Source organism: Schistocerca americana, unplaced genomic scaffold (genome assembly GCF_021461395.2).
Source record: "Schistocerca americana isolate TAMUIC-IGC-003095 unplaced genomic scaffold, iqSchAmer2.1 HiC_scaffold_14, whole genome shotgun sequence".
NCBI classification, from domain to species: Eukaryota; Metazoa; Arthropoda; class Insecta; order Orthoptera; family Acrididae; genus Schistocerca; species Schistocerca americana.
In genome coordinates, this window is record NW_025725481.1 from 9,176,204 (window position 1) to 9,199,944 (window position 23,741).

Consider the following 23,741-nt stretch of genomic DNA (forward strand, 5'->3'; position numbering starts at 1 on the left):
GTCCGGTTTTATTTTCCGATGCTTCACTTCAGGTTTACTGTATACCTTGGACTTTCTTATTGACAGTGAAACACAGAAATTGCATCGAATTTAATACAAAAAGGCACAATGCCGACTTAAGTACAAGAGGACTGACACTCTAACTTCCTATGATTTGTACCTCACCTGTGAGTCCCAGTTTTTAGATTCCGATGCTTCACTTCAGCTTTACTGTATCCCTTGGAGCCTTCTTTATTGACGATGAAACACAGAAATTGCAAACCGAATTTAATACAAAAGGCACAATGCCGACTTAAGTAGAAGAGGACTGACACTCATAACTTTCTATGATTTCAGCCTCTCCTGTGAGTCCAGTTTTAGATTCCGATGTTTCACTTCAGGTTTACTGTATCCCTTGGACCTTCTTATTGACGATGAACCACAGAAATTTGTATCGGAATTTAATACAAAAGGCACAATGCCGACTTAAGTACAAGAGGACTGACACTCTTAGTCTCTATGATGTGAACCCTCTCCTGTGAGTCCAGTATTAGTTTCCGATGCTTCACTTCAGGTTTACTGTATCCCATGCCCTTTCTTATTGACGATAAAACATGGAAATTGCATCCGAATTTAATACAAAGAGCACAATGCCGTCTTAAGTACAAAGAGGACTGACACTCTAACTTTTCTATGATTTGAACCCCTCTGTGAGTCAAGTTTTAGTTTAGGATGCTTCACTGCAGATTTTGCTGTATACCTTGGACCTTGTTTATTGACGATGAAACACAGAAATTGCATCCGAATTTGATACAAAAGGAACAATGCCGACTTAAGTACAAGAGGACTGACACTCTAACTTCCTATGATTTGAACCCCTCTGTGAGTCAAGTATTAGATTCGGATGCTTCACTTCAGATTTACTGTATACTCTTGGACCTTTCTTATTGACGATGAAACACAGAGATTACTTCCGAATTCGATACAAAAGGAACAATGCCGACTTAAGTACAAGAGGACTGACACTCTAACTTTCTATGATTTGAACCCCTCCTGTGAGTCCACTTTTAGATTCCGTTGCTTCACTTCAGGTTTACCGTATCCCTTGGACCGTCTCATTGTCGATGAAACACAGAAATTGCATCCGAATCTAATACAAAAAGGCACAATGACGACTTAAGTACAAGAGGACTGACACTCTAACTTACTATGATTCGAACCCCTCCTGTGAGTCCAGTTTTAGATTCCGATGCTTCAATTCAGGTTTACTGTATACCTTGGACCTTCTTATTGCCGATGAAACACAGAAATTGCATAGAATTTAATACAAAAGGAACAATGCCGACTTAAGTACAAGAGGACTGACACTCTAACTACCCTAATGATTGTGTACCTCTCCTGTGAGTCCAGTTTTAGAATTCCGATGCTTCACTTCAGCTTTTACTGTATCCTTGGACCTTCTTATTGACGATGAAACACAAAAATTGCATACCAATTTAATACAAAAGGCACAATGCCGACTTAAGTACTAGAGGACTGACTTCTAACCTTTCTATGAATTGAACCTCCCCTGTGAGTCCAGTTTTAGATTCCGATGCTTTCACTTCAGGTTTACTGTATCCCTAGGACCTTCTTATTGACGATGAAACACAGAAAATTGCATCCGAATTTGATACAAAAGGAACAATGCCGACTTAAGTACAAGAGGACTGACACTCTAACTTTCTATGATTTGAACCTCTCCTGAGAGTCCAGTTTTAGATCTTGATGTTTCACTTCAGGTTTACTGTATACCTTAAACTTTCTTTATTGACAAAGAAACATCAGAAATTGCATCCGAATTTTAATAAAGAAGGCACAATGCCGACGTACGTACAAGAGGGCAGACACTCTAAACTTCTATGATTTGAACCTCACCTGTGAGTCCAGTTATAGATTCCGATGCTTCCACTTCAGGTATTACTGTATCCCTTGGACCTTCTTATTGCCGATGAAACACAGAAAATGAATCCGAAATTAATAAAAAAGGCACAATGCCGACATAAGTACAAGAGTACTGACACTCTAAACTTTCTATGATTTGTACCTCTCCTGTGAGTCAGTTTTAGATTCCAATGCCTTCACTTAAGGTTTACCTGTAATCCCTTGGACCTGCTAATTGACGATGAAACACAGAAATTGCATCCGAATTTTAATAGAAAAAGGCACAATGCCGACTTAAGTACAAGAGGACTGACACTCTATCTTTCTATGCTTTGAACCTCTCCTGTGAGTCCAGTTTTAGATTCCGATGCTTCACTTCAGCTTTACTGTATCCGTTGGACCTTCTTATTGACGGTGAAACACAAAAATTGCATCGAATTTAAAACAAAAGGCACAATGCCGACTTAAGTACTAGAGGACCTGACAACTCTACACTTTCTACGATTTGATTCTCCCTGTGAGTCCAGTTTTAAGTTCCGATGCTTTCACTTCAGGTTTACTGTATCCCTTGGACCTTCTTATTGACGATGAAACACAGAAATTACATCTGAATTAGATACAAAAAGGAACAATGCCGACTTATGTACAAGAGGACTGACACTATATAACTTTCTATGATTTTGAACCCCTCCCTGTGAGTCAAGTTTTAGATTCGGATGGTTCACTTCAGATTTACTGTATACCATGGACCTTCTTCTTGACAATGAAACACAGAAATTGCATCCAAATGTAATAGAAAAGGCACAATGCCGACCTTAAGTACAAAGAGGACAGACACTCTAAACTTTCTATGATTTGAACCTTACCCCGTGAGTCCAGTTTTAGATTCCGATGCTTCACTTCAGGTTTACTGTATCCCTTGGACCTTCTTATTGACGATGAAACACAGAAATTTGCATCCGAATTTAATACAAAAGGCACAATGCCGACTTCAGTAAAGGAGGACTGACACTCTAACTTTCTATGATTTCAACCTCTCCTATGAGTCCAGTTTTAGATTCCGATGTTTCACTTCAGGTTTACTGTATCCCTTGGACCTTCTTATTGACGATGAAACACAGAAAATTGCATCGGAATTTAATACAAAAGGCACAATGCCGACTTAAGTACAAGAGGTCTGACACTTTAACTTTCTATGAATTTGAACCTCTCCTGTGAGGTTCAGTTTTAGATTCCGATGCTTCACTTCAGGTTTACTGAATCCCCTTGGTCCTTCTTATTAGATGAAGAAACACAGAAATTGCATCCGAAATTTAATATAGAAAAGGCACAATGCCGATTTAAGTACAAGAGGACTAACACTCTAACTTTCTATGATTTGAACCTCTCCTGCGAGTCCAGTTTTCGATTCCGATGCTTCACTTCAGGTTTACTAGTATCCCTTGGACTTTCTTATTGACGATGAAACACAGAAATTGCATCCGAGTTTAATACAAAAAGGCACAATGCCGTCTTAAGTACCAGAGCACTGACACTCTAACTTTCTATGATTTGAACCTCTCCTGTGAGTCCAGTTTTAGATTCCGATGCTACAGTTCAGGTTTACTGTATCCCTTGGACCTTCTTATTGGCGATGAAACTCAGAAATTCCATCTGAATATAATACAAAAGGTACAATGCCGACTTAAGTAGAAGAGGACTGACATTCTAAAGTCTCTATGATGTGAAACCTCTCCTGTGAGTCCAGTATTTAGTTTCCGATGCTTTCACTTCAGGTTTACTGTATCCCTTGCACTCTCTTATTGACAATAAAACATAGAAATTGCATCCGAATTTAATACAAAAGGCACAATGCCGACTTAAGTACAAGAGGACTGACACTCTAACTTTCTATGATTTGAAGACTTCTCTGTGAGTCAAGTTTTAGATTATGATGCTTCACTGCAGATTTCCTGTAATACCTTGGACCTTCTTATTGACGATGAAACACAGAAATTGCATATGAATTTGATACAAAAGGAACAATGCCGACTTAAGTACAAGAGGACTTACACTCTAACTTTATATGATTTGAACCCCTCCTGTGAGTCAAGTTTTAGATTCGGATGCTTCACCTTCAGATTTACTGTATACCTTGGACCTTCTTATTGACGATGAAACACCAGAAATTACTTCGAATTTGATACAGAAGGAACAATGCAGACTTAAGTACAAGAGGACTCGACACTCTAACTTTCTATGTTTTGAAAACCCTCCTGTGAGTCCAGTTTTAGATTCCGATGCTTCACTTCAGGTTTACCGTATCCCTTGGACCCCTCTCATTGACGATGAAACACAGAAATTGCATTCGAATCAAAATACAAAAGGCACAATGACGACTTAAGTACAGGAGGACTGACACTCTAACTTTCTATGATTTGAACCCCTCCTGTGAGTCCAGTTTTAGATTCCGATGCTTCAATTCAGGGTTTACTGTATACCTTGACCTTCTTATTGACGATGAAACACAGAAATTGCATTCGAATTTCATACATAAGGCACAATGCCGACTTAAGTAAAAGAGGACTGACACTCTAAACTTTCTATGATTTGAACCTCTCCTGAGAGTCTAGTTTTAGATTCTGATGTTCCACTTCAGGTTTACTGTATCCCTTGGACCTTCTTATTGACGATGAAACACAGAAATTGCATCCGAATTTAATACAAAAAGGCACAAATGCCGACTTAAGTACAAGAAGGTCAGACACTATAACTTTCTATGATTTGAACCTCACCTGTGAGTCCAGTTTTAGATTCCGCTGCTTCACTTCAGGTTTACTGTATCCCTTGGACCTTCTTATTGACGATGAAACACAGAAATTGCATCCGAATTTAATAGAAAAAGGCACAATGCCGACTTAAGTACAAGAGACTAGACACTCTAACTTTCTATGATTTGACCTCTCCTGTGAGTCCAGTTTTAGTTTCCCGATGCTTCCCTTCAGGTTTACTGTATACCTTCGACCTTCTTATTGACGATGAAACACAGAAATTGCATCGAATTTAATATAAGAGGCACAATGCCGACTTAAGTACAAGAGGACTGACACTCTAACTTCCTATGATTTGTACTTCTCCTGTGAGTCCAGTTTTAGATTCCGATGCATCACTTCAGGTTTACTGTATCCCTTGGACCTTCGTATTGACGATGAAACACCGAAATTGCATCCGAATTTGATACAAAAGGAACAATGCCGACTTAAGTACAAGAGGACTGACACTCTAACATTCTATGACTTGAACCTCTCCTGAGACTCCAGTTTTAGATTCTGATGTTTTACTTCAATTTTACTGTATCCCTTGGACCATCTTATTGACGATGAAACACAGAAATTGCATCCGAATTTAATACAAAAGGCACAATGCCGACTTAAGTACTAGAGGACTAATACTCTAACATTCTATTATCTGAACCTAACCTGTGAGTCCAGTTTTAGTTTCCGATGCTTCACTTCAGGTTTACTGTATCCCTTGGACCTTCTTATTGACGATGAAACACAGAAATTGCATCCGAATTTAATAGAACAGGCACAATGCCGACTTAAGTACAAGAGGACTAACACTCTAACTTTCTATGATTTGTACCTCTCCTGTGAGTCCAGTTTTAGATTCCGATGCTTCACTTCAGCTTTACTGTATCCGTTGGACCTTTTTATTGACGGTGAAACACAAAAATTGCATCCGAATTTAAAACAAAAGGCACAATGCCGACTTAAGAACTAGAGGACTGTGACTCTAACTTTCTATGATTTGATTCTCCCCTGTGAGTCCAGTTTTAGTTTCCGATGCTTCACTTCAGGTTTACTGTATCCCTTGGACCTTCTTATTGACGATGAAACACAGAAATTACATCTGAATTTGATACAAAAGGAACAATGCCGACTTAAGTACAAGAGGACTGACACTCTAACTTTCTATGATTTGAACCCCTCCTGTGAGTCAAGTTTTAGATTCGGATGGTTCACTTCAGATTTACTGTATACCATCGACCTTCTTCTTGACAATGAAACACCGAAATTGCATCCGAATTTGATACAAAAGGCACAATGCCGACCTAAGTACAAGGGGACTGACACTCTAACTTTCTATGATTTGAACCTCTCCTGTGAGCCCAGTTTGAGATTCCGATGCTTCACTTCAGGTTTACTGTATCCCTGGGACCTTCTTATTGACGATGAAACACAGAAATTGCATCCGAATTTAATACAAAATGAGCAATGCCGACTTAAGTACAGGAGGACTGTCACTCTAACATTCTATGATTCTAACCTCTCCTGTGAGTCCGGTTTTATTTTCCGATGCTTCACTTCAGGTTTACTGTATACCTTGGACTTTCTTATTGACAGTGAAACACAGAAATTGCATCGAATTTAATACAAAAGGCACAATGCCGACTTAAGTACAAGAGGACTGACACTCTAACTTCCTATGATTTGTACCTCACCTGTGAGTCCAGTTTTAGATTCCGATGCTTCACTTCAGCTTTACTGTATCCCTTGGACCTTCTTATTGACGATGAAACACAGAAATTGCAACCGAATTTAATACAAAAGGCACAATGCCGACTAAAGTACAAGAGGACTGACACTCTAACTTTCTATGATTTGAACCTCTCCTGTGAGTCCAGTTTTAGATTCCGATGCTTCAATTCAGGTTTACTGTATCCCTTGGACCTTCTTTTTGACGATGAAACACATAAATTGCATCCAAATTTAATACAAAAGGCACAATGCTTACATAAGTACTAGAGGACTGACACTCTAACGTTCTATGATTTGAGCCTCTCCTGTGAGTCCAGTTTTAGTTTCCGATGCTACACTTCAATTTTACCGTATCCCTTGGACCTTCTTATTGACGATGAAACATAGAAATTGCATCCGAATATAATTCAAAAGGTACAATGCCGACTAAAGTACAAGAGGACTGACACTCTAACTTTCTATGATTTGAACGTCTCCTGTGAGTCCAGTTTTAGATTCCGATGCTTCAATTCAGGTTTACTGTATACATTGGACCTTCTTATTTACGATGAAACACAGAAATTGCATCGAATTTAATACAAAAGGCACAATGCCGACTTAAGTACAAGAGGACTGACACTCTAACTTCCTATGATTTGTACCTCACCTGTGAGTCCAGTTTTAGATTCCGATGCTTCACTTCAGGTTTACTGTATACCTTGGACCTTCTTATTGACGATGGAACACAGAAATTGCATCCGAATTTAATACAAAAGGCACAATGCCGACTTAAGTAAAAGAGGACTGACACTCTAACTTTCTATGATTTGAACCTCTCCTGTGAGTCCAGTTTTATATTCTGATGTTTCACTTCAGGTTTACTGTATCCCTTGGACCTTCTTATTGACAATGAAACACAGAAATTGCACCCGAATTTAATACAAAAGGCACAATGCCGACCTAAGTACAAGGGGACTGACACTCTAACTTTCTATGATTTGAACCTCTCCTGTGAGCCCAGTTTGAGATTCCGATGCTTCACTTCAGGTTTACTGTATCCCTGGGACCTTCTTATTGACGATGAAACACAGAAATTGCATCCGAATTTAATACAAAATGAGCAATGCCGACTTAAGTACAGGAGGACTGTCACTCTAACATTCTATGATTCTAACCTCTCCTGTGAGTCCGGTTTTATTTTCCGATGCTTCACTTCAGGTTTACTGTATACCTTGGACTTTCTTATTGACAGTGAAACACAGAAATTGCATCGAATTTAATACAAAAGGCACAATGCCGACTTAAGTACAAGAGGACTGACACTCTAACTTCCTATGATTTGTACCTCACCTGTGAGTCCAGTTTTAGATTCCGATGCTTCACTTCAGCTTTACTGTATCCGTTGGACCTTCTTATTGACGATGAAACACAGAAATTGCAACCGAATTTAATACAAAAGGCACAATGCCGACTTAAGTAGAAGAGGACTGACACTCTAACTTTCTATGATTTCAGCCTCTCCTGTGAGTCCAGTTTTAGATTCCGATGTTTCACTTCAGGTTTACTGTATCCCTTGGACCTTCTTATTGACGATGAACCACAGAAATTGTATCGGAATTTAATACAAAAGGCACAATGCCGACTTAAGTACAAGAGGACTGACACTCTTAGTCTCTATGATGTGAACCTCTCCTGTGAGTCCAGTATTAGTTTCCGATGCTTCACTTCAGGTTTACTGTATCCCATGCCCTTTCTTATTGACGATAAAACATGGAAATTGCATCCGAATTTAATACAAAGAGCACAATGCCGTCTTAAGTACAAGAGGACTGACACTCTAACTTTCTATGATTTGAACCCCTCCTGTGAGTCAAGTTTTAGTTTAGGATGCTTCACTGCAGATTTGCTGTATACCTTGGACCTTGTTATTGACGATGAAACACAGAAATTGCATCCGAATTTGATACAAAAGGAACAATGCCGACTTAAGTACAAGAGGACTGACACTCTAACTTCCTATGATTTGAACCCCTCCTGTGAGTCAAGTATTAGATTCGGATGCTTCACTTCAGATTTACTGTATACTTTGGAACTTCTTATTGACGATGAAACACAGAGATTACTTCCGAATTCGATACAAAAGGAACAATGCCGACTTAAGTACAAGAGGACTGACACTCTAACTTTCTATGATTTGAACCCCTCCTGTGAGTCCACTTTTAGATTCCGTTGCTTCACTTCAGGTTTACCGTATCCCTTGGACCGTCTCATTGTCGATGAAACACAGAAATTGCATCCGAATCTAATACAAAAGGCACAATGACGACTTAAGTACAAGAGGACTGACACTCTAACTTACTATGATTTGAACCCCTCCTGTGAGTCCAGTTTTAGATTCCGATGCTTCAATTCAGGTTTACTGTATACCTTGGACCTTCTTATTGCCGATGAAACACAGAAATTGCATAGAATTTAATACAAAAGGAACAATGCCGACTTAAGTACAAGAGGACTGACACTCTAACTACCTATGATTTGTACCTCTCCTGTGAGTCCAGTTTTAGATTCCGATGCTTCACTTCAGCTTTACTGTATCCCTTGGACCTTCTTATTGACGATGAAACACAAAAATTGCATACCAATTTAATACAAAAGGCACAATGCCGACTTAAGTACTAGAGGACTGACTTTCTAACTTTCTATGAATTGAACCTCCCCTGTGAGTCCAGTTTTAGATTCCGATGCTTCACTTCAGGTTTACTGTATCCCTAGGACCTTCTTATTGACGATGAAACACAGAAATTGCATCCGAATTTGATACAAAAGGAACAATGCCGACTTAAGTACAAGAGGACTGACACTCTAACTTTCTATGATTTGAACCTCTCCTGAGAGTCCAGTTTTAGATTCTGATGTTTCACTTCAGGTTTACTGTATACCTTAAACTTTCTTATTGACAAAGAAACACAGAAATTGCATCCGAATTTAATAAAGAAGGCACAATGCCGACGTACGTACAAGAGGGCAGACACTCTAAACTTCTATGATTTGAACCTCACCTGTGAGTCCAGTTATAGATTCCGATGCTTCACTTCAGGTTTACTGTATCCCTTGGACCTTCTTATTGACGATGAAACACAGAAAATGAATCCGAAATTAATAAAAAAGGCACAATGCCGACATAAGTACAAGAGTACTGACACTCTAACTTTCTATGATTTGTACCTCTCCTGTGAGTCCAGTTTTAGATTCCAATGCTTCACTTAAGGTTTACTGTATCCCTTGGACCTGCTAATTGACGATGAAACACAGAAATTGCATCCGAATTTAATAGAAAAGGCACAATGCCGACTTAAGTACAAGAGGACTGACACTCTATCTTTCTATGATTTGAACCTCTCCTGTGAGTCCAGTTTTAGATTCCGATGCTTCACTTCAGCTTTACTGTATCCGTTGGACCTTCTTATTGACGGTGAAACACAAAAATTGCATCCGAATTTAAAACAAAAGGCACAATGCCGACTTAAGTACTAGAGGACTGACACTCTAACTTTCTATGATTTGATTCTCCCCTGTGAGTCCAGTTTTAGTTTCCGATGCTTCACTTCAGGTTTACTGTATCCCTTGGACCTTCTTATTGACGATGAAACACAGAAATTACATCTGAATTAGATACAAAAGGAACAATGCCGACTTATGTACAAGAGGACTGACACTCTAACTTTCTATGATTTGAACCCCTCCTGTGAGTCAAGTTTTAGATTCGGATGGTTCACTTCAGATTTACTGTATACCATGGACCTTCTTCTTGACAATGAAACACAGAAATTGCATCCAAATGTAATAGAAAAGGCACAATGCCGACTTAAGTACAAGAGGACAGACACTCTAACTTTCTATGATTTGAACCTTACCCGTGAGTCCAGTTTTAGATTCCGATGCTTCACTTCAGGTTTACTGTATCCCTTGGACCTTCTTATTGACGATGAAACACAGAAATTGCATCCGAATTTAATACAAAAGGCACAATGCCGACTTCAGTAAAGGAGGACTGACACTCTAACTTTCTATGATTTCAACCTCTCCTATGAGTCCAGTTTTAGATTCCGATGTTTCACTTCAGGTTTACTGTATCCCTTGGACCTTCTTATTGACGATGAAACACAGAAATTGCATCGGAATTTAATACAAAAGGCACAATGCCGACTTAAGTACAAGAGGTCTGACACTTTAACTTTCTATGATTTGAACCTCTCCTGTGAGTTCAGTTTTAGATTCCGATGCTTCACTTCAGGTTTACTGAATCCCTTGGTCCTTCTTATTGATGAAGAAACACAGAAATTGCATCCGAATTTAATAGAAAAGGCACAATGCCGATTTAAGTACAAGAGGACTAACACTCTAACTTTCTATGATTTGAACCTCTCCTGCGAGTCCAGTTTTCGATTCCGATGCTTCACTTCAGGTTTACTGTATCCCTTGGACTTTCTTATTGACGATGAAACACAGAAATTGCATCCGAGTTTAATACAAAAGGCACAATGCCGTCTTAAGTACCAGAGCACTGACACTCTAACTTTCTATGATTTGAACCTCTCCTGTGAGTCCAGTTTTAGATTCCGATGCTACAGTTCAGGTTTACTGTATCCCTTGGACCTTCTTATTGGCGATGAAACTCAGAAATTCCATCTGAATATAATACAAAAGGTACAATGCCGACTTAAGTACAAGAGGACTGACATTCTAAGTCTCTATGATGTGAACCTCTCCTGTGAGTCCAGTATTAGTTTCCGATGCTTCACTTCAGGTTTACTGTATCCCTTGCACTCTCTTATTGACAATAAAACATAGAAATTGCATCCGAATTTAATACAAAAGGCACAATGCCGACTTAAGTACAAGAGGACTGACACTCTAACTTTCTATGATTTGAAGACTTCCTGTGAGTCAAGTTTTAGATTATGATGCTTCACTGCAGATTTCCTGTATACCTTGGACCTTCTTATTGACGATGAAACACAGAAATTGCATATGAATTTGATACAAAAGGAACAATGCCGACTTAAGTACAAGAGGACTTACACTCTAACTTTATATGATTTGAACCCCTCCTGTGAGTCAAGTTTTAGATTCGGATGCTTCACTTCAGATTTACTGTATACCTTGGACCTTCTTATTGACGATGAAACACAGAAATTACTTCCGAATTTGATACAGAAGGAACAATGCAGACTTAAGTACAAGAGGACTGACACTCTAACTTTCTATGTTTTGAAACCCTCCTGTGAGTCCAGTTTTAGATTCCGATGCTTCACTTCAGGTTTACCGTATCCCTTGGACCCTCTCATTGACGATGAAACACAGAAATTGCATTCGAATCAAATACAAAAGGCACAATGACGACTTAAGTACAGGAGGACTGACACTCTAACTTTCTATGATTTGAACCCCTCCTGTGAGTCCAGTTTTAGATTCCGATGCTTCAATTCAGGTTTACTGTATACCTTGGACCTTCTTATTGACGATGAAACACAGAAATTGCATTCGAATTTCATACATAAGGCACAATGCCGACTTAAGTAAAAGAGGACTGACACTCTAACTTTCTATGATTTGAACCTCTCCTGAGAGTCTAGTTTTAGATTCTGATGTTCCACTTCAGGTTTACTGTATCCCTTGGACCTTCTTATTGACGATGAAACACAGAAATTGCATCCGAATTTAATACAAAAGGCACAATGCCGACTTAAGTACAAGAGGTCAGACACTATAACTTTCTATGATTTGAACCTCACCTGTGAGTCCAGTTTTAGATTCCGCTGCTTCACTTCAGGTTTACTGTATCCCTTGGACCTTCTTATTGACGATGAAACACAGAAATTGCATCCGAATTTAATAGAAAAGGCACAATGCCGACTTAAGTACAAGAGGACTGACACACTAACTTTCTATGATTTGGACCTCTCCTGTGAGTCCAGTTTTAGTTTCCGATGCTTCCCTTCAGGTTTACTGTATACCTTCGACCTTCTTATTGACGATGAAACACAGAAATTGCATCGAATTTAATATAAGAGGCACAATGCCGACTTAAGTACAAGAGGACTGACACTCTAACTTCCTATGATTTGTACTTCTCCTGTGAGTCCAGTTTTAGATTCCGATGCATCACTTCAGGTTTACTGTATCCCTTGGACCTTCGTATTGACGATGAAACACCGAAATTGCATCCGAATTTGATACAAAAGGAACAATGCCGACTTAAGTACAAGAGGACTGACACTCTAACATTCTATGACTTGAACCTCTCCTGAGACTCCAGTTTTAGATTCTGATGTTTTACTTCAATTTTACTGTATCCCTTGGACCATCTTATTGACGATGAAACACAGAAATTGCATCCGAATTTAATACAAAAGGCACAATGCCGACTTAAGTACTAGAGGACTAATACTCTAACATTCTATTATCTGAACCTAACCTGTGAGTCCAGTTTTAGTTTCCGATGCTTCACTTCAGGTTTACTGTATCCCTTGGACCTTCTTATTGACGATGAAACACAGAAATTGCATCCGAATTTAATAGAACAGGCACAATGCCGACTTAAGTACAAGAGGACTAACACTCTAACTTTCTATGATTTGTACCTCTCCTGTGAGTCCAGTTTTAGATTCCGATGCTTCACTTCAGCTTTACTGTATCCGTTGGACCTTCTTATTGACGGTGAAACACAAAAATTGCATCCGAATTTAAAACAAAAGGCACAATGCCGACTTAAGAACTAGAGGACTGTGACTCTAACTTTCTATGATTTGATTCTCCCCTGTGAGTCCAGTTTTAGTTTCCGATGCTTCACTTCAGGTTTACTGTATCCCTTGGACCTTCTTATTGTCGATGAAACACAGAAATTACATCTGAATTTGATACAAAAGGAACAATGCCGACTTAAGTACAAGAGGACTGACACTCTAACTTTCTATGATTTGAACCCCTCCTGTGAGTCAAGTTTTAGATTCGGATGGTTCACTTCAGATTTACTGTATACCATCGACCTTCTTCTTGACAATGAAACACAGAAATTGCATCCGAATTTAATAGAAAAGGCACAATGCCGACTTAAGTACAAGAGGACAGACACTCTAACTTTCTATGATTTGAACCTCACCCGTGAGTCCAGTTTTAGATTCCGATGCTTCACTTCAGGTTTACTGTATCCCTTGGACCTTCTTATTGACGATGAAACACAGAATTTGCATCCGAATTTAATACAAAAGGCACAATGCCGACTTCTGTAAAGGAGGACTGACACTCTAACTTTCTATGATTTAACCTCTCCTATGAGTCCAGTTTTAGATTCCGATGTTTCACTTCAGGTTTACTGTATCCCTTGGACATTCTTATTGACGATGAAACACAGAAATTGCACCGGAATTTAATACAAAAGGCACAATGCCGACTTAAGTACAAGAGGTCTGACACTTTAACTTTCTATGATTTGAACCTCTCCTGTGAGTTCAGTTTTAGATTCCGATGCTTCACTTCAGGTTTACTGAATCCCTTGGTCCTTCTTATTGATGAAGAAACACAGAAATTGCATCCGAATTTAATAGAAAAGGCACAAAGCCGATTTAAGTACAAGAGGACTAACACTCTAACTTTCTATGATTTGAACCTCTCCTGCGAGTCCAGTTTTAGATTCCGATGCTTCACTTCAGGTTTACTGTATCCCTTGGACTTTCTTATTGACGATGAAACACAGAAATTGCATCCGAGTTTAATACAAAAGGCACAATGCCGTCTTAAGTACTAGAGGACTGACTTTCTAACTTTCTATGAATTGAACCTCCCCTGTGAGTCCAGTTTTAGATTCCGATGCTTCACTTCAGGTTTACTGTATCCCTAGGACCTTCTTATTGACGATGAAACACAGAAATTGCATCCGAATTTGATACAAAAGGAACAATGCCGACTTAAGTACAAGAGGACTGACACTCTAACTTTCTATGATTTGAACCTCTCCTGAGAGTCCAGTTTTAGATTCTGATGTTTCACTTCAGGTTTACTGTATACCTTGGACTTTCTTATTGACAATGAAACACAGAAATTGCATCCGAATTTAATAAAGAAGGCACAATGCCGACGTAAGTACAAGAGGGCAGACACTCTAAACTTCTATGATTTGAACCTCACCTGTGAGTCCAGTTATAGATTCCGATGCTTCACTTCAGGTTTACTGTATCCCTTGGACCTTCTTATTGACGATGAAACACAGAAATTGAATCCGAATTTAATAGAAAAGGCACAATGCCGACATAAGTACAAGAGTACTGACACTCTAACTTTCTATGATTTGTACCTCTCCTGTGAGTCCAGTTTTAGATTCCAATGCTTCACTTAAGGTTTACTGTATCCCTTGGACCTGCTAATTGACGATGAAACACAGAAATTGCATCCGAATTTAATAGAAAAGGCACAATGCCGACTTAAGTACAAGAGGACTGACACTCTATCTTTCTATGATTTGAACCTCTCCTGTGAGTCCAGTTTTAGATTCCGATGCTTCACTTCAGGTTTACTGTATACCTTGGAACTTCTTATTGACGATGAAACACAGAAATTGCATCGAATTTAATACAAAAACACAGTGCTGACTTAAGTACAAGAGGACCGACACTCTAACTTCCTATGATTTGTACCTCTCCTGTGAGTCCAGTTATAGATTCCGATGCTTCACTTCAGCTTTACTGTATCCGTTGGACCTTCTTATTGACGGTGAAACACAAAAATTGCATCCGAATTTAAAACAAAAGGCACAATGCCGATTTAAGTACTAGAGGACTGACACTCTAACTTTCTATGATTTGATTCTCCCCTGTGAGTCCAGTTTTAGTTTCCGATGCTTCACTTCAGGTTTACTGTATCCCTTGGACCTTCGTATTGACGATGAAACACAGAAATTACATCTGAATTTGATACAAAAGGAACAATGCCGACTTATGTACAAGAGGACTGACACTCTAACTTTCTATGATTTGAACCCCTCCTGTGAGTCAAGTTTTAGATTCGGATGGTTCACTTCAGATTTACTGTATACCATGGACCTTCTTCTTGACAATGAAACACAGAAATTGCATCCAAATGTAATAGAAAAGGCACAATGCCGACTTAAGTACAAGAGGACAGACTCTCTAACTTTCTATGATTTGAACCTTACCCGTGAGTCCAGTTTTAGATTCCGATGCTTCACTTCAGGTTTACTGTATCCCTTGGACCTTCTTATTGACGATGAAACACAGAAATTGCATCCGAATTTAATACAAAAGGCACAATGCCGACTTCAGTAAAGGAGGACTGACACTCTAACTTTCTACGATTTCAACCTCTCCTATGAGTCCAGTTTTAGATTCCGATGTTTCACTTCAGGTTTACTGTATCCCTTGGACCTTCTTATTGACGATGAAACACAGAAATTGCATCGGAATTTAATACAAAAGGCACAATGCCGACTTAAGTACAAGAGGTCTGACACTTTAACTTTCTATGATTTGAACCTCTCCTGTGAGTTCAGTTTTAGATTCCGATGCTTCACTTCAGGTTTACTGAATCCCTTGGTCCTTCTTATTGATGAAGAAACACAGAAATTGCATCCGAATTTAATAGAAAAGGCACAATGCCGCTTTAAGTACAAGAGGACTAACACTCTAACTTTCTATGATTTGAACCTCTCCTGCGAGTCCAGTTTTAGATTCCGATGCTTCACTTCAGGTTTACTGTATCCCTTGGACTTTCTTATTGACGATGAAACACAGAAATTGCATCCGAGTTTAATACAAAAGGCACAATGCCGTCTTATGTACCAGAGCACTGACACTCTAACTTTCTATGATTTGAACCTCTCCTGTGAGTCCAGTTTTAGATTCCGATGCTACAGTTCAGGTTTACTGTATCCCTTGGACCTTCTTATTGGCGATGAAACTCAGAAATTCCATCTGAATATAATACAAAAGGTACAATGCCGACTTAAGTACAAGAGGACTGACATTCTAAGTCTCTATGATGTGAACCTCTCCTGTGAGTCCAGTATTAGTTTCCGATGCTTCACTTCAGGTTTACTGTATCCCTTGCACTCTCTTATTGACGATAAAACATAGAAATTGCATCCGAATTTAATACAAAAGGCACAATGCCGACTTAAGTACAAGAGGACTGACACTCTAACTTTCTATGATTTGAACCCTTCCTGTGAGTCAAGTTTTAGATTATGATGCTTCACTGCAGATTTCCTGTATACCTTGGACCTTCTTATTGACGATGAAACACAGAAATTGCATCCGAATTTGATACAAAAGGAACAATGCCGATTTAAGTACAAGAGGACTCACACTCTAACTTTATATGATTTGAACCTCTCCTGTGAGTCCAGTTTTATATTCTGATGTTTCACTTCAGGTTTACTGTATCCCTTGGACCTTCTTATTGACAATGAAACACAGAAATTGCATCCGAATTTAATACAAAAGGCACAATGCCGACCTAAGTACAAGGGGACTGACACTCTAACTTTCTATGATTTGAACCTCTCCTGTGAGCCCAGTTTGAGATTCCGATGCTTCACTTCAGGTTTACTGTATCCCTGGGACCTTCTTATTGACGATGAAACACAGAAATTGCATCCGAATTTAATACAAAATGAGCAATGCCGACTTAAGTACAGGAGGACTGTCACTCTAACATTCTATGATTGTAACCTCTCCTGTGAGTCCGGTTTTATTTTCCGATGCTTCACTTCAGGTTTACTGTATACCTTGGACTTTCTTATTGACAGTGAAACACAGAAATTGCATCGAATTTAATACAAAAGGCACAATGCCGACTTAAGTACAAGAGGACTGACACTCTAACTTCCTATGATTTGTACCTCACCTGTGAGTCCAGTTTTAGATTCCGATGCTTCACTTCAGCTTTACTGTATCCCTTGGACCTTCTTATTGACGATGAAACACAGAAATTGCAACCGAATTTAATACAAAAGGCACAATGCCGACTTAAGTAGAAGAGGACTGACACTCTAACTTTCTATGATTTCAGCCTCTCCTGTGTGTCCAGTTTTAGATTCCGATGTTTCACTTCAGGTTTACTGTATCCCTTGGACCTTCTTATTGACGATGAAACACAGAAATTGTATCGGAATTTAATACAAAAGGCACAATGCCGACTTAAGTACAAGAGGACTGACACTCTTAGTCTCTATGATGTGAACCTCTCCTGTGAGTCCAGTATTAGTTTCCGATGCTTCACTTCAGGTTTACTGTATCCCATGCACTTTCTTATTGACTATAAAACATGGAAATTGCATCCGAATTTAATACAAAGAGCACAATGCCGTCTTAAGTACAAGAGGACTGACACTCTAACTTTCTATGATTTGAACCCCTCCTGTGAGTCAAGTTTTAGTTTAGGATGCTTCACTGCAGATTTGCTGTATACCTTGGACCTTGTTATTGACGATGAAACACAGAAATTGCATCCGAATTTGATACAAAAGGAACAATGCCGACTTAAGTACAAGAGGACTGACACTCTAACTTCCTATGATTTGAACCCCTCCTGTGAGTCAAGTATTAGATTCGGATGCTTCACTTCAGATTTACTGTATACTTTGGACCTTCTTATTGACGATGAAACACAGAGATTACTTCCGAATTCGATACAAAAGGAACAATGCCGACTTAAGTACAAGAGGACTGACACTCTAACTTTCTATGATTTGAACCCCTCCTGTGAGTCCACTTTTAGATTCCGTTGCCTCACTACAGGTTTACCGTATCCCTTGGACCGTCTCATTGTCGATGAAACACAGAAATTGCATCCGAATCTAATACAAATGGCACAATGACGACTTAAGTACAAGAGGACTGACACTCTAACTTACTATGATTTGAACCCCTCCTGTGAGTCCAGTTTTAGATTCCGATGCTTCAATTCAGGTTTACTGTATACCTTGGACCTTCTTATTGCCGATGAAACACAGAAATTGCATAGAATTTAATACAAAAGGAACAATGCCGACTTAAGTACAAGAGGACTGACACTCAAACTACCTATGATTTGTACCTCTCCTGTGAGTCCAGTTTTAGATTCCGATGCTTCACTTCAGCTTTACTGTATCCCTTGGACCTTCTTATTGACGATGAAACACAAAAATTGCATTCCAATTTAATACAAAAGGCACAATGCCGACTTAAGTACTAGAGGACTGACTTTCTAACTTTCTATGAATTGAACCTCCCCTGTGAGTCCAGTTTTAGATTCCGATGCTTCACTTCAGGTTTACTGTATCCCTAGGACCTTCTTATTGACGATGAAACACAGAAATTGCATCCGAATTTGATACAAAAGGAACAATGCCGACTTAAGTACAAGAGGACTGACACTCTAACTTTCTATGATTTGAACCTCTCCTGAGAATCCAGTTTTAGATTCTGATGTTTCACTTCAGGTTTACTGTATACCTTGGACTTTCTTATTGACAATGAAACACAGAAATTGCATCCGAATTTAATAAAGAAGGCACAATGCCGACGTAAGTACAAGAGGGCAGACACTCTAAACTTCTATGATTTGAACCTCACCTGTTAGTCCAGTTATAGATTCCGATGCTTCACTTCAGGTTTACTGTATCCCTTGGACCTTCTTATTGACGATGAGACACAGAAATTGAATCCGAATTTAATAGAAAAGGCACAATGCCGACATAAGTACAAGAGTACTGACACTCTAACTTTCTATGATTTGTACCTCTCCTGTGAGTCCAGATTTAGATTCCAATGCTTCACTTAAGGTTTACTGTATCCCTTGGACCTGCTAATTGACGATGAAACACAGAAATTGCATCCGAATTTAATAGAAAAGGCACAATGCCGACTTAAGTACAAGAGGACTGACACTCTATCTTTCTATGATTTGAACCTCTCCTGTGAGTCCAGTTTTAGATTCCGATGCTTCACTTCAGGTTTACTGTATACCTTGGAACTTCTTATTGACGATGAAACACAGAAATTGCATCGAATTTAATACAAAAACACAATGCTGACTTAAGTACAAGAGGACCGACACTCTAACTTCCTATGATTTGTACCTCTCCTGTGAGTCCAGTTTTAGTTTCCGATGCTTCACTTCAGGTTTACTGTATCCCTTGGACCTTCTTATTGACGATGAAACACAGAAATTACATCTGAATTTGATACAAAAGGAACAATGCCGACTTATGTACAAGAGGACTGACACTCTAACTTTCTATGATTTGAACCCCTCCTGTGAGTCAAGTTTTAGATTCGGATGGTTCACTTCAGATTTACTGTATACCATGGACCTTCTTCTTGACAATGAAACACAGAAATTGCATCCAAATGTAATAGAAAAGGCACAATGCCGACTTAAGTACAAGAGGACAGACACTCTAACTTTCTATGATTTGCACCTTACCCGTGAGTCCAGTTTTAGATTCCGATGCTTCACTTCAGTTTTACTGTATCCCTTGGACCTTCTTATTGCCGATGAAACACAGAAATTGCATCCGAATTTAATACAAAAGGCACAATGCCGACTTCAGTAAAGGAGGACTGACACTCTAACTTTCTATGATTTGAACCTCTCCTGTGAGTCCAGTTTTAGATTCCGATGCTACAGTTCAGGTTTACTGTATCCCTTGGACCTTCTTATTGGCGATGAAACTCAGAAATTCCATCTGAATATAATACAAAAGGTACAATGCCGACTTAAGTACAAGAGGACTGACATTCTAAGTCTCTATGATGTGAACCTCTCCTGTGAGTCCAGTATTAGTTTCCGATGCTTCACTTCAGGTTTACTGTATCCCTTGCACTCTCTTATTGACGATAAAACATAGAAATTGCATCCGAATTTAATACAAAAGGCACAATGCCGACTTAAGTACAAGAGGACTGACACTCTAACTTTCTATGATTTGAACCCTTCCTGTGAGTCAAGTTTTAGATTATGATGCTTCACTGCAGATTTCCTGTATACCTTGGACCTTCTTATTGACGATGAAACACAGAAATTGCATCCGAATTTGATACAAAAGGAACAATGCCGACTTAAGTACCAGAGGACTTACACTCTAACTTAATATGATTTGAACCCCTCCTGTGAGTCAAGTTTTAGATTCGGATGCTTCACTTCCGATTTACTGTATACCTTGGACCTTCTTATTGACGATGAAACACAGAAATTACTTCCGAATTTGATACAGAAGGAACAATGCCGACTTAAGTACAAGAGGACTGACGCTCTAACTTTCTATGATTTGAAACCCTCCTGTGAGTCCAGTTTTAGATTCCGATGCTTCACTTCAGGTTTACCGTATCCCTTGGACCCTCTCATTGACGATGAAACACAGAAATTGCATTCGAATCAAATACAAAAGGCACAATGACGACTTAAGTACAGGAGGACTGACACTCTAACTTTCTATGATTTAACCTCTCCTATGAGTCCAGTTTTAGATTCCGATGTTTCACTTCAGGTTTACTGTATCCCTTGGACATTCTTATTGACGATGAAACACAGAAATTGCATCGGAATTTAATACAAAAGGCACAATGCCGACTTAAGTACAAGAGGTCTGACACTTTAACTTTCTATGATTTGAACCTCTCCTGTGAGTTCAGTTTTAGATTCCGATGCTTCACTTCAGGTTTACTGAATCCCTTGGTCCTTCTTATTGATGAAGAAACACAGAAATTGCATCCGAATTTAATAGAAAAGGCACAAAGCCGATTTAAGTACAAGAGGACTAACACTCTAACTTTCTATGATTTGAACCTCTCCTGCGAGTCCAGTTTTAGATTCCGATGCTTCACTTCAGGTTTACTGTATCCCTTGGACTTTCTTATTGACGATGAAACACAGAAATTGCATCCGAGTTTAATACAAAAGGCACAATGATGTCTTAAGTACTAGAGGACTGACTTTCTAACTTTCTATGAATTGAACCTCCCCTGTGAGTCCAGTTTTAGATTCCGATGCTTCACTTCAGGTTTACTGTATCCCTAGGACCTTCTTATTGACGATGAAACACAGAAATTGCATCCGAATTTGATACAAAAGGAACAATGCCGACTTAAGTACAAGAGGACTGACACTCTAACTTTCTATGATTTGAACCTCTCCTGAGAGTCCAGTTTTAGATTCTGATGTTTCACTTCAGGTTTACTGTATACCTTGGACTTTCTTATTGACAATGAAACACAGAAATTGCATCCGAATTTAATAAAGAAGGCACAATGCCGACGTAAGTACAAGAGGGCAGACACTCTAAACTTCTATGATTTGAACCTCACCTGTGAGTCCAGTTATAGATTCCGATGCTTCACTTCAGGTTTACTGTATCCCTTGGACCTTCTTATTGACGATGAAACACAGAAATTGAATCCGAATTTAATAGAAAAGGCACAATGCCGACATAAGTACAAGAGTACTGACACTCTAACTTTCTATGATTTGTACCTCTCCTGTGAGTCCAGTTTTAGATTCCAATGCTTCACTTAAGGTTTACTGTATCCCTTGGACCTGCTAATTGACGATGAAACACAGAAATTGCATCCGAATTTAATAGAAAAGGCACAATGCCGACTTAAGTACAAGAGGACTGACACTCTATCTTTCTATGATTTGAACCTCTCCTGTGAGTCCAGTTTTAGATTCCGATGCTTCACTTCAGGTTTACTGTATACCTTGGAACTTCTTATTGACGATGAAACACAGAAATTGCATCGAATTTAATACAAAAACACAATGCTGACTTAAGTACAAGAGGACCGACACTCTAACTTCCTATGATTTGTACCTCTCCTGTGAGTCCAGTTTTAGATTCCGATGCTTCACTTCAGCTTTACTGTATCCGTTGGACCTTCTTATTGACGGTGAAACACAAAAATTGCATCCGAATTTAAAACAAAAGGCACAATGCCGACTTAAGTACTAGAGGACTGACACTCTAACTTTCTATGGTTTGATTCTCCCCTGTGAGTCCAGTTTTAGTTTCCGATGCTTCACTTCAGGTTTACTGTATCCCTTGGACCTTCTTATTGACGATGAAACACAGAAATTACATCTGAATTTGATACAAAAGGAACAATGCCGACTTATGTACAAGAGGACTGACACTCTAACTTTCTATGATTTGAACCCCTCCTGTGAGTCAAGTTTTAGATTCGGATGGTTCACTTCAGATTTACTGTATACCATGGACCTTCTTCTTGACAATGAAACACAGAAATTGCATCCAAATGTAATAGAAAAGGCACAATGCCGACTTAAGTACAAGAGGACAGACACTCTAACTTTCTATGATTTGAACCTTACCCGTGAGTCCAGTTTTAGATTCCGATGCTTCACTTCAGGTTTACTGTATCCCTTGGACCTTCTTATTGACGATGAAACACAGAAATTGCATCCGAATTTAATACAAAAGGCACAATGCCGACTTAAGTACAAGAGGACTGACACTCTAACTTTCTATGATTTGAACCCTTCCTGTGAGTCAAGTTTTAGATTATGATGCTTCACTGCAGATTTCCTGTATACCTTGGACCTTCTTATAGACGATGAAACACAGAAATTGCATCCGAATTTGATACAAAAGGAACAATGCCGATTTAAGTACAAGAGGACTCACACTCTAACTTTATATGATTTGAACCCCTCCTGTGAGTCAAGTTTTAGATTCGGATGCTTCACTTCAGATTTACTGTATACCTTGGACCTTCTTATTGACGATGAAACACAGAAATTACTTCCGAATTTGATACAGAAGGAACAATGCCGACTTAAGTACAAGAGGACTGACACTCTAACTTTCTATGATTTGAAACCCTCCTGTGAGTCCAGTTTTAGATTCCGATGCTTCACTTCAGGTTTACCGTATCCCTTGGACCCTCTCATTGACGATGAAACACAGAAATTGCATTCGAATCAAATACAAAAGGCACAATGACGACTTAAGTACAGGAGGACTGACACTCTAACTTTCTATGATTTGAACCCCTCCTGTGAGTCCAGTTTTAGATTCCGATGCTTCAATTCAGGTTTACTGTATACCTTGGACCTTCTTATTGACGATGAAACACAGAAATTGCATTCGAATTTCATACATAAGGCACAATGCCGACTTAAGTAAAAGAGGACTGACACTCTAACTTTCTATGATTTGAACCTCTCCTGAGAGTCTAGTTTTAGATTCTGATGTTCCACTTCAGGTTTACTGTATCCCTTGGACCTTCTTATTGACGATGAAACACAGAAATTGCATCCGAATTT